General features: G+C 46.1%; 1 long non-coding RNA gene across 2 annotated transcripts; it reads right to left on the reverse strand.

Annotated features, from left to right (window-relative positions):
• Positions 1–2,803: 2,803 nt before the first annotated feature.
• Positions 2,804–4,368, reverse strand: LOC124686989. Of its 2 annotated transcripts, none has more exons than XR_006998047.1 (3): positions 4,277–4,368; positions 3,589–3,681; positions 2,804–2,919 (listed from the first exon to the last, which is right to left on the reverse strand). It is a non-coding gene; the product is annotated as an uncharacterized LOC124686989 (long non-coding RNA). The 2 variants fall into 2 exon arrangements; XR_006998048.1 differs by having other exon boundaries at positions 3,589–3,717; positions 4,277–4,362.
• Positions 4,369–11,179: the final 6,811 nt, after the last annotated feature.

The raw sequence follows: 11,179 nt of genomic DNA on the forward strand, positions 1-11,179 counted from the left end.
TACTTGTATGAGTGCCATGATTATACTTGGATCAGCATGGGAAGACTATGGTCAGGACCAGAAGAGACAGAAAATAAATACGAAGACCACAATGCGCTTCTACTTGCTATCACTAGGTACTCACTTCAATTATTTATCCTGTAATAATACCATGTATGGATTCAGTCAAAGATCCCTTTTTCATAGCGAACTATGAGGAATAGAAGTGAACTTCACTCATCCCAAGCTCGTCGTGCCAACGATGCTCATGAGAGAACCTAGTTGGCATCCTGCGGCCGCTCGAGTATTGCGCAAACTTGAACTCTTTGCCTGTAATAAAAAGTGAACCCCACGATAGGTGATTCTGAACTACCGGACAAATAAAAATGAACTTCGCCAGTACACCACATTTTTCTATTTTGTTTCTTTAACTGCATTTTTATTGTTTGCTTTTATCTGTAAGACAAGCACACATGAAATGGACTCCCGCAAAATAAAAAGAGTGAACTTGCCATTTTGAACAAAGTGAACTGTGAGTATATGTGGAGCGAAACCAACTTACAAATTGAAAAAAAAGGAATTTCCCAATAAGGTACCAAACTCAAATGGCGGAAGAACCAAACTCATTACGAAAAATCGAACAAATGCACTTTCTAAACCAAACAAATGAACTTCCTAAAACTAACAAGTTTTTTTCTTCTATATTTTTTAAACAGGAACGTGAACTCCCAGGTAAGATGAAGGGGTGGCGCGGTGAAGAAAGTTTAACTTATGTTGGTTGCCAAATTGAGTGAACTACTAGAAATTTTACGGTCATTAAATTTTCACCAAACATGTTTTTTCATCCATCATGGGCTTGCCGGCAGAGGTGCAGTTCACAAAAATAAAGTCAAGGAAATTAAAATAGCTGCTTTACCTCTACTGGAATCCCACCATGCCCTTTGGTAAACTGTTGCTATAGTGTGTACTTCATTTTGGGATATTGCCGGAGGCCAATGGACCTCAACCATACAATCTACGGAAGAATTAACAGGATGCAGCAACACCCAACTGAAAGTAACTGCGAGGCAGATCAACACTACCATTCACATCGAATAAAGTGCGACCTTTTTTGCCGAGTGAACTGTCTATGTCAAATTAGTGAACTGCTTTAAATAATCATGCAAACTGCTATTTTGAAGTATTTTCAATAGAGTTAATACAAATACCGGTGTACTTTAAACCTTCAACTTATATGCGGATAAACTGAACTTCATGACAATATAAAGCCTTACTTCAATAGAGAGAGAAAGTGAACTTCAGTAATAAAATGTTAACTATCACGTGGAAGTCAAGGAGGGGAGAAGTTAGACCATATAAAGTACTGAAGTTCCAGCCCCAAACTCGCTAAAATATAAAAGTGAACTCGCCAGGTTAATAAAGTGAACTTCTTAATTTATCTTATTGGCCACACATCAACAACGCATACATGACTATAATATGTTCCCAGATTTCTCTATTTTTTTCATTTGAATGCATCAACAAGTGTACTTCTCCTAGTGCATAACAATGAACTTAGAAAATATTGAATATAAAGGACTAATACATCCCACAGCCTCCAATATTAGAAATAAAATTCACGAATAATCCATCTACCATGAATAGTCTGAACTTAAATATCAGGGAGGTGTCAACTTCACGTATTCAAGAAGTGAACTTTCACGAATTGGAGAACTGAACTTATAAAAGAGAGAGATTTTGGGGAACTGTGGCCGGTGGAAAACTGAACTCACCTATTTTTGATCCTTCCAATCAGAGCCAAGGGCTAGCTAGTTAGATAATCCAGCTGAACAAACAGTTGGTGCAGATTTAGAACAGGAAAAAACTCCTGGTAACAAGAATCTGATCATTTACATAGTCAAACAACGACAACGTGAACTCACAGAGAAAGATAGGTGAACTCCATTTGTAAAACAAATTTAGCTTTCTAACATATCAAAGCGAACTTTTTAATTATATGCACGGAACTGCTATCTTTTGCAATGTGAACTACTATCTTTCTAACACAATGCAGATGAAACGAACATATAAGTTAACTTGTTACACTTCAAGCTGCTGATATCCAACTCCGAAAACCAAAGAACATCATGAAACATTTCTTTCAGCAAACATGGTATGAAATGAACTTTGGCGACAATAGAATTGAACTTTTGGTAAATAAGCATGTCCACTGTCAAAACTGAATGAATAACCGACTAAAACAATAAAATGAATGCCCTTTTGGAGCTAATCAAACTGCTCAAAATAGCCAAGAGAGCTCGATGCCTGCTTTGGAGCTGGGGACTTGCGAATTCAGAAACAGAAATATGGAAGTTGAGAGAACCTGAAGAAAACTGAACCGCATCACCTGGGTAGCGCAGAGGGCAGTTCTGAGCAGCACCGTCCGGAGTTCGGAGCAGCATCGAGGTACGGGTCTGGTTGTGAGGTCGTTGGCGAGACCAAGTACCAGGGGCAACGTCGGCAGCTTTGTGTCTATATCTGAACTTCACATTTCTTCATTTGTGAACTTCAAAATTCAGTTAACTAATAAAATCAAATTTGGAAAGACTAATTCACCTAGTAGGAATATCTAAACTAGCAGGAGATGTGAACTTCACCAATTAGGAAGCAGCGCTGTTGGCAGGAGATGGTGGAGATGCAGGGCATGGGTCAGGCGCCCCCTGCGCCAGCCGGTCGCGTAATAGGCGAAGGGTGTGGCGCCTCCGACAGTTGGTGGGGGCAGCGGGGGCCGTGCGCGTTGCAGGTGGTGGGGCGGCGATCGCTGGGGCGCGCAGCAGGCGGTGGGGGCAGTGGTCGTGGGACGCGCGGCAGGCTGACCTGGGCGTGAGAGACTCGCTGAAGCCATGGACTCCCGACACATTGCTTCCATGATGTGAGTGAAGTTCAGTGCCAGCGGTCTGCCTGGGAGAAGTGAACTAAAAAAAATGAACTTTATTTGCCAATAAAACTGAACTTCGACAAAAAATTTGACTTCCACAAGGAACTAAATAAACAATTGTACTATCTAAACCCGATGGATGAAATTAAATAAACAAGTAGCAAGAGATGTAAATTTCATGAATTTGTAGAAGTGAACTACACGAATTAGAAGAAGTTAACTTTGCCCATAGTGCACTCATACTGGCAATGCTCATCAGAGAACATCGTCGGCATTCTGTAGCTTGTCAAGTAATGCGCAAACGCTAAACTATGTTCTTGCCAACAGAGAATGAACTTTCAGACAGGAAAAAGGGAACTTCCTAAAAAATAAACTTGTAGAATTAACATGTATCCTGCACTCCCTACACACGCACATGATTTGTTAACCATTCAGACTTTTCAGGGTAGTGCATTTGCTGGCCTTATGGAAGTTCTAAGGCGGCGAAGTACTAGCGAGTCTGGAGCAGATGAAAATGAATTGAGCTTCAGCACGTTAAAAACTGAACTTCCCATTCGCTCAAAGTTAACAGCAGCAATAGTAACTTGGCTCAAAGAAAAAGATGCAGAGTACAACATAGGGGAAGAGCTTCCCGCTGTAGCAGAGAACACAAATACAGCAGTGTATTGAGGAATTTTGCTAATCGAATTTACCTGCAATTTCTTCGCCTTCCAACTGCAGAAAATACAGCCATGTATTAAGGAATTTTGCTAATCAAATTTACGTGGAAGTTCTTCACCTTCCAACTGCAGAAAATAAGAGAAATAATTTTCACTACCTTCCTGTGACAGGAAATACAAATTTAGATATCTTTCTGGAAGAAGAAACTTCTGTAAACATGGAAGTGAAGTTGTCATGGGGCAATATGATGATCTCCAACTCCCAAAACCAAAAGATAATCATGAAACAAATTTCTTTCAGCAAACGCACAGTGTGAAATGAACTTTGCTACCAATAGAATTGAACTTCCGTAAAGAAGAAAGCACACTTTCGAAAATGAAAGAATGAGCATTTGAATAAAATAAGAGTGTAGGGCAGCTCTTTTTACCCAGTTTGGTAAAAAAATGAACTCTACTAGTAAATAAAATGAACTTCCTGATGTTATTAAATTGATTCCTGATAATTTCTCCCACAGTAAACAAAAAATATACTACATATAAAGATAGCTTATCATCTAGAGCTCGTTGTAATGATCTACAGAAATGATGGAATAGCATAAATTAGATTCAGGGTTACACTCACACAGCAACATTGTTATCATAGTTGATCACAAGATATATTTAAGTTTCAGCACATGACAAAAACACGCGAAGTTTACCTCATATATGAAGTGAACTTTACCTCATAAAATAGTGAACTTCAGAACCACACTCTTCTATTGCATTTTTTAGATGCACTTGTACTGAATTCCCCACATATAGAAAGTGAACTCCTCTTGTCAAACGAACTGAGCTTTGCTTGAACAATAAACATGAATTTCACAACAGAAGCGCACGTTTTGTACTTTTCCCATATTTGAAATTTGTGTGTTGTGTTGTTTTGAACTAAAACCGTCTATTAAAGGAAACAAACTCTCGCAAAATATAAATAGAAATTTCCACTGGGAATAATGTGAGCTACTTTATTCTTCTACCAGCCCGAAAAATAAACGTTCATTTCTCTCTATTTTACACAAGAGCAAAGCAAAAAATTGAAACATAAAACAACAGTTGAGAGCACTGGAGCATGAAGTTCAGTATACCAGAGCAGGCAGATGGCCAGGATCTTCCACCAATATTCAACAATCCATCTCCAAATTCAAAGAGTCGACTTCTCGAATTCAAAGAGTAAACTTCTGAAAGTATTTTTTTGTGTGTTGTAATCATCCAACCTTTCTGCAAACAAAACACACACAATCTGTGAAAAAAACCTCACGCACACATATCCGGTAGCAGCAAATCAGTAGCTGGGATGAGAGAGGATGGAGTCCTAGGGGCGGCGCTCGTGGTGGCTTCCAAGGCCGGCGAGCAGGGCCACGGGCTGAGGGCGCGTCTTTCCGATGAGCAGGGTAGCGCGCCGCGGAGATTTAGGCGGTCGACCACCGATGTGTGGGCGCGCCGGGGATCTCGAGGCAGTGCTGTGCGGGGGGGGGGAGGCCTGAAGCTGCGCCTGATTCTAGGGAGGGAGGTACCGCGGTGGAGGTGGAGGATTTCCCGGCGGGGCGCTGTGGAAGCGGGGGCCCTGCCGGCGGCGCGCGGTGTAGGCGGGGACCTTGCCGGCGGCGCGCGGTGTAGGCGGGGGCCCTGCCGGCGGCGCGCGGTGGAGGCGGGGGCACTCCCGGTGGCGCGCGGTGGAGGCGGGGGCACTCCCGGCGGCGCGCGGTGGAGGTGGGGCGCGGAGGTGGAGGCGGCGGCGTGCGGTGTATTTGGAGGTGGGAGGTAGGAGGCAGCGTGGCGTGGCGTGCGGATGCGACGACAAAGGAGGTGATTCTGATGGGGTTCAGTCGGTTCGGTGGTAGGGGAAAGATGGTTCGGTTCGGTTCGGTCGGTGGGGGTTCGAGAATAGTTATTCTAGAATCCTCTTAAGGGGGGTTCGAGAATAGTCCAGCTCTATATATATATATATATATATATATATATATATATATAGTGCAGGCAATGAACGAGATGGGGTAGAAATAAATCACTTATAGAACGTAGCAACTGATGATAGATTTGTCGAGCTCGCGCAGATTGAGCAGTTGGAACAATTCACTCAGATGAACTGTTACATAGTAATGTTTGAAGTGATGCTCATGTCTAACTTCCGCATAAATATATTCTTTGCCGGCGTTAGTTTTTATGTAACCCTTGTACCAATGTAGCAGACTTTTCATTTGTGGAGGTAGATCCTCTTCCTGCGCAGGCTCGACGAGAGGCCCATTCCGCACATATGTAAGTACTGGTTTACTCATTGGCGCCTCCTCAAGGCCTAACTGATGCGGCCTCAGGCCACGTGGGTTGCCCGATCTCACGAATTGACCGAGGGAAAGGCGGGGGAGAGGAAGAACACGAAGAACACGGCGATGAACACGATGAACACACGCAAACACACACCAACCCGATACAATTCGGTTTACTCCCGATAGCCCGAACCACTATCCCGATAGAATCCCTCAAGGAGAGACACGAGGTAGAATCCCCGAGAGAAAGACCGATATACGATCTATGGAGTCACACGTGTGAGAGATCGCGGTAGAATCACAAGTGCGAAAGATAAATCATATAAGGAGTGCCTTGATACAACTCATAGATTTGTGTCTAAGAGAGGAGGGGGGTTTCCCTATTCCCGGAGGGATGGTGGAGGCATAAGCCAAGTTCTCACTCAAGTTATGTCTAACCTAATGAAGGGGGAGGTGGGAGCCTATATATAGGGAGCCACCAAAGGAGGGGTAGTTTAGGCATACAAAGGGCTAAAGGGTTCAGATTTGATGCTCTTTGCCGTGGGGCGGTAGTGCCGGCGCAGGTAGGGCGACAGGGCCATCATCCTCAGGTGTAGTGGTAGGGCGGCAGTGCCGGTGGAGATGGGCGGCAGTGCCGGTCGTCGTGAACGGCAGTGCCGGCCTTCGCGGCGCGTCCCCTTCTCCTTGACGATCTCTTCCATGCTTCCCATGACCTTGACGTTGACCTTGAGTCCTCGAGCCTCCATGGCGTCATCCACTTCCTCCATACTCGGCGATGCATACCTATCATGGTCATATGACGTAGGATGAAGTAGCATACCATTCAGGAGAGACATTTGTAGGAACGCATAAAGGAGAGATTCACCTTTGCGTGACGTGTAGATGTTGACGCACATGATGCGGTGGAGACCGAAGGTCGCCCCGTATCATCTCCCCCCACTTGAAAAAGAGTCGTCCTCGACGATGAGTCTTCGTGTATGTGTAGAGGAGGTAGATGACACCAACGCTTGAATGTCCCCTCACTTGTCAAGAGCCCTATGAATAGCACAAGAATAGCAAAGGAGCAATCAAAGCGTTGCCAAAGTTCAATGGATTTAGGAAGAGGGCGCAAGTAGAAGGAGGTCACCTTATCAAAGTGTCGGTGTGCTCTCATTGAGAGATCTTGTGTAGTCGAAGTGTGTGGGCGAAACCACTCATTGGAGCTCACTTGTATCATGCTCTCAAGAGCTCGTTTGGTCAACTCGTGCTCAATCGAGGTTGACCTTGTCTTCCGTGTACCTACACACACAATAGGCAAAGCAAAGAACGTGTGTGCATGGTATATGAACACATCATCCATCATGATGGTCCATTTCTTTTGCACATCACCATTAGCGTTAAGCAAAGCATCATAATAGATATGGTGAATGTGCGGAGTGAACATGGGAACATGATCAACATGGATATATGCAAAGTCTCCAAAATGTGAGAGAGGTATGGGGGCAATCTCATTCACAAGCATATTAACATCATTGCAAATCAAGCATTGGAAAGAGCAAGTACTCAACATTTTGTTTGCATTAATGGGAGAATATTGCAAGCATGTAGCACAAAACATGTTCAACATTTGATCTTTGTTGTCGACAAACCTAGGGAAAGAGCAATTGTTCGGCAAGGTTGTCACAACACAAGCATCATTATCAACATTGCAAGCAATACATGGGAAAGAGAAATTGTTCGACATATTGCAAGCAATAGGATAGAAATCGAAACACTCATAGCATGGCATGGTCCAAGTGTCACAAGCAACTACTTCCACATGATCAACAATGGCACAAGTATCACAAGGGAAAGTGAAAGAAGCATATGACATAGCAATGGGATCATCCAACTCATGCAAGCACTCACAAATCATCATGTCCACTAGTGGGATCATGGCATCATCAACACCCATATAGGTACCTTTGTAGTCCCGCTCATATGAGGTAGGTGTTGTGGAAGAGGTAGGCTCGATGTGGCCTCCATGTTCATCTTCAAGCAACAAGCATGGTGTGATATCATCATCTTCATGCACCATGTACATCTTCTCCATGATCGGCATCTCGTCATCCATGGGACCTAATAAGACACAAGGAAACACACTAGAGGTAGAGGGTAAGTTGTTAGAATTCGAAATGGCCTCACATGACCTATCAACTACCACTCTCATCTCACTCGGTGTATCACTCATGCTCTCGAAGTGGAGGCACTCATCAAGCTCACATATAGTGGAGTCGCTCATCTCACATATAGTGGAGTCCCTCATCTCCATGGCAATGGCGTCGTCGATGTCCGAGAAACCTAGCAAAGAGGAAGACAACACAAGAGGAGTAGAGGTTAAGTTGTTAGAAATCAAAGTGTCCTCACTCGACTCATGGGGTGTGTCACTCTTGCTCTCAAGGTATTTGAAGTATGCGTTGCACTCGGCTTTATCTTTGGGTGTCATTTGGGCTTCTCGAGCATCTAGCTCGGCGAAGTATGCTCTCATCTCGGCTTGCTCTTGTGGGGTCATCATGTATATGGCTCACTAGGATAGGTGTATGTGTATGTGGTGGAAGGAAAACTACACAAGTATCCCACCTTTCAAGAAAGTATCGGAAAGATGGTTCAAGTCAAGAGCAAAGTCGAAATGTATCGGGGTTACTCACACACACACTCAAAGCACACGCAAAAGGCTAAGAACACTATATGGTGGTGGGTATGGAGTGGATAGCAAACGAAAAAGACCAACGGAAAAGTCTATTGTCAAATGTGGGTAAGATCCAAAGTCAAATGTCAAAAGTGGTGATCTATGTCAAGGAAACACGGAAACACACACAACGGATAACAATGGGGTTAGCGCGACCAAGGAAGTGAGCAAGTGATAAAGATGGTCCTAACGAAGACTATATGCTCGATGTCACGCCAACACAAGAGAGACAGTAGCTTGGTTGCACAAGAAAGAAGCAACAAGATTTGCACAAATGCCACTCTCCTCTTTTCTCTCTAGTGCTCACAAGCTTTGCACTTCTCGGTATCGGTGGACACACACTCTTTTCTATTTTTTTCTCTTTATTTTTTCATTTTTTTTTCTCTATGCTTAGAAGCTTTATTTTTCTCTCTATGTATATGTCACACTTTTCTTCTTTTGTATATCTTTCACACCGAGCTTGCTTCGGAGCTTTGCTCAACACAACGCACACACACCCTCTCACGATCGTGACACTTGTGCAATGCTTCGCAACGCTCGGAAATCCACTCTCAATGGGATAGGTACGCAAAGGAAGAAAAGGCTACAAGGGGTAGGGGAGGCAAGTTATACCTATTGACGTTAGGCGGTGTCAAGCACACGAACTTGCAACGGCGAAGTGGTGGTGTCGAAGTGGCGAAGATGCGCCGGAATCTGGGGTGCCGAACGTGTCGCCGCGGTGTTGATGTAGGCGCGGAAGCGATTCTCACGGACCAAAGGCACTCCAAAACGGAAACCAAGCAAATTAAGTCAATGCCCGAAAAATTGGATCAAAACGAGTCGTCAAAAGTTGGTGTCCAAAAATCGTCAAAAATTGAGGGTAGACTATGTGGAGTATTTGGGGGATGCTGTTAAAATTTGGAATCAAACGGACTCCGAAAAGTTGTCAAAATTTGAGGCAAAAAAATGGAGTCAAAATTGGACGAAACTGGTCCAGAACCCGGTCAACCGGATTCTGGCCGGACCATCCGGTTGCCGCCCGGTTTCGCTCCGGTCCGAGCTGATTATAACCGGGTGGCCCGGTGTGCCGTCCGGTCGGCCGGACAAGACTTGCGCGAGTATGAGCGATGGAGAGGAGCAGCACGGGGCGGCTTGGGAGATGCTTGCGCGAGATGCTGAGCAGATGAGCTGCGGGATTGGACCTTGCAGCGATCGAGCGGATTGGGCGACGGCTCGGTGGGTTCTGCGAATTGGAGCAAGGGCCTGGCCTGAGCGCACAATTGAGGCCGGCGCGCAGTGGTGATCGAGCGGCCAGGGGGCGGTGGCTGGCTTGGCGCGTGCGTTGATGGAAGCTGAGCCAGGCGCCCGTGCGGGATGAGCCAAGGGCGAGCGGCGAGTGGAGGCGGCAAGTGCAGCAGGGCGAGCTGGCCTGGCGGTACGGCTTGGCAGAGAATGGAGGATGCGGAGTGTGGAGCTCGAGCTTGGCGGGCGGGTGCTGCGGCCTGGGGGCAGCTGCGGAGGGCGCGCGTGTGGGCGAGATTGCGGCGCGGGTGGGTGGGGCTATTGCTGACCGGGAGCACGCACGAGCAGGGTTGAAGGTGTGGCGATTGGCGCGCAGGAGCATAGGCCAGGGGATTGCACGCGGTGGCGCCGGCCGGTCGGGGTGGTGGCTGGTGGTTGGCCGGTCGGGCTGGAGGCGCGGGTGGCGAGCTGGGCCTGGTGGCGCGTTGTTGGTGGCTGGCCTGGTGCGGGGTGCTTGTGCGTGGCGGGCCTGGCGGCGAGCGTGGGCGAGAGCGGAGGCTGCTACTGGCCAGCAGCGCGAGGGCGTGGGGCGGCTCGGTGGCGTTGACCAATTTGGGTCTCCTCGAACTGTTCTTCCGCCAAGAACACGAACAACAGAACGGCTCAGAAATCCTTCGATTTGAGGCGAAATAGATGGAATTGGACAACGAAAATTTGTGAGGATGTAGATCAACCACTATAACATCAGATCTGTGGACCAAAACCACAAAAAACTCAACAAATCCAGAGATCAAATTTCGAGCTATTTTTTGGGTATTTTTTTTTGTGCGAAATTGGAGAAATTGGGGGGTCAAATTCGTGGCAACCTTTGCTCTGATACCATATGATGCGGCCTAAGGCCACGTGGGTTGCCCGATCTCACGAATTGACCGAGGGAAAGGCGGGGAGAGGAAGAACACGAAGAACACGGCGATGAACACGATGAACACACGCAAACACACACCAACCCGATACAATTCGGTTTACTCCCGATAGCCCGAACCACTATCCCGATAGAATCCCTCAAGGAGAGACACGAGGTAGAATCCCCGAGAGAAAGACCGATATACGATCTATGGAGTCACACGTGTGAGAGACCGCGGTAGAATCACAAGTGCGAAAGATAAATCATATAAGGAGTGCCTTGATACAATTCATAGATTTGTGTCTAAGAGAGGAGGGGGGTTTCCCTAATCCCGGAGGGATGGTGGAGGCATAAGCTAACTTCTCACTCAAGTTATGTCTAACCTAATGAAGGGGGAGGTGGGAGCCTATATATAGGGAGCCACCAAAGGAGGGGTAGTTTAGGCATACAAAGGGATAAAGGGTTCAGATTTGATGCTCTTTGCAGTGGGGC

The sequence above is a fragment of the Lolium rigidum genome, chromosome 2, assembly GCF_022539505.1.
Source record: "Lolium rigidum isolate FL_2022 chromosome 2, APGP_CSIRO_Lrig_0.1, whole genome shotgun sequence".
Classification (NCBI taxonomy): domain Eukaryota; kingdom Viridiplantae; phylum Streptophyta; class Magnoliopsida; order Poales; family Poaceae; genus Lolium; species Lolium rigidum.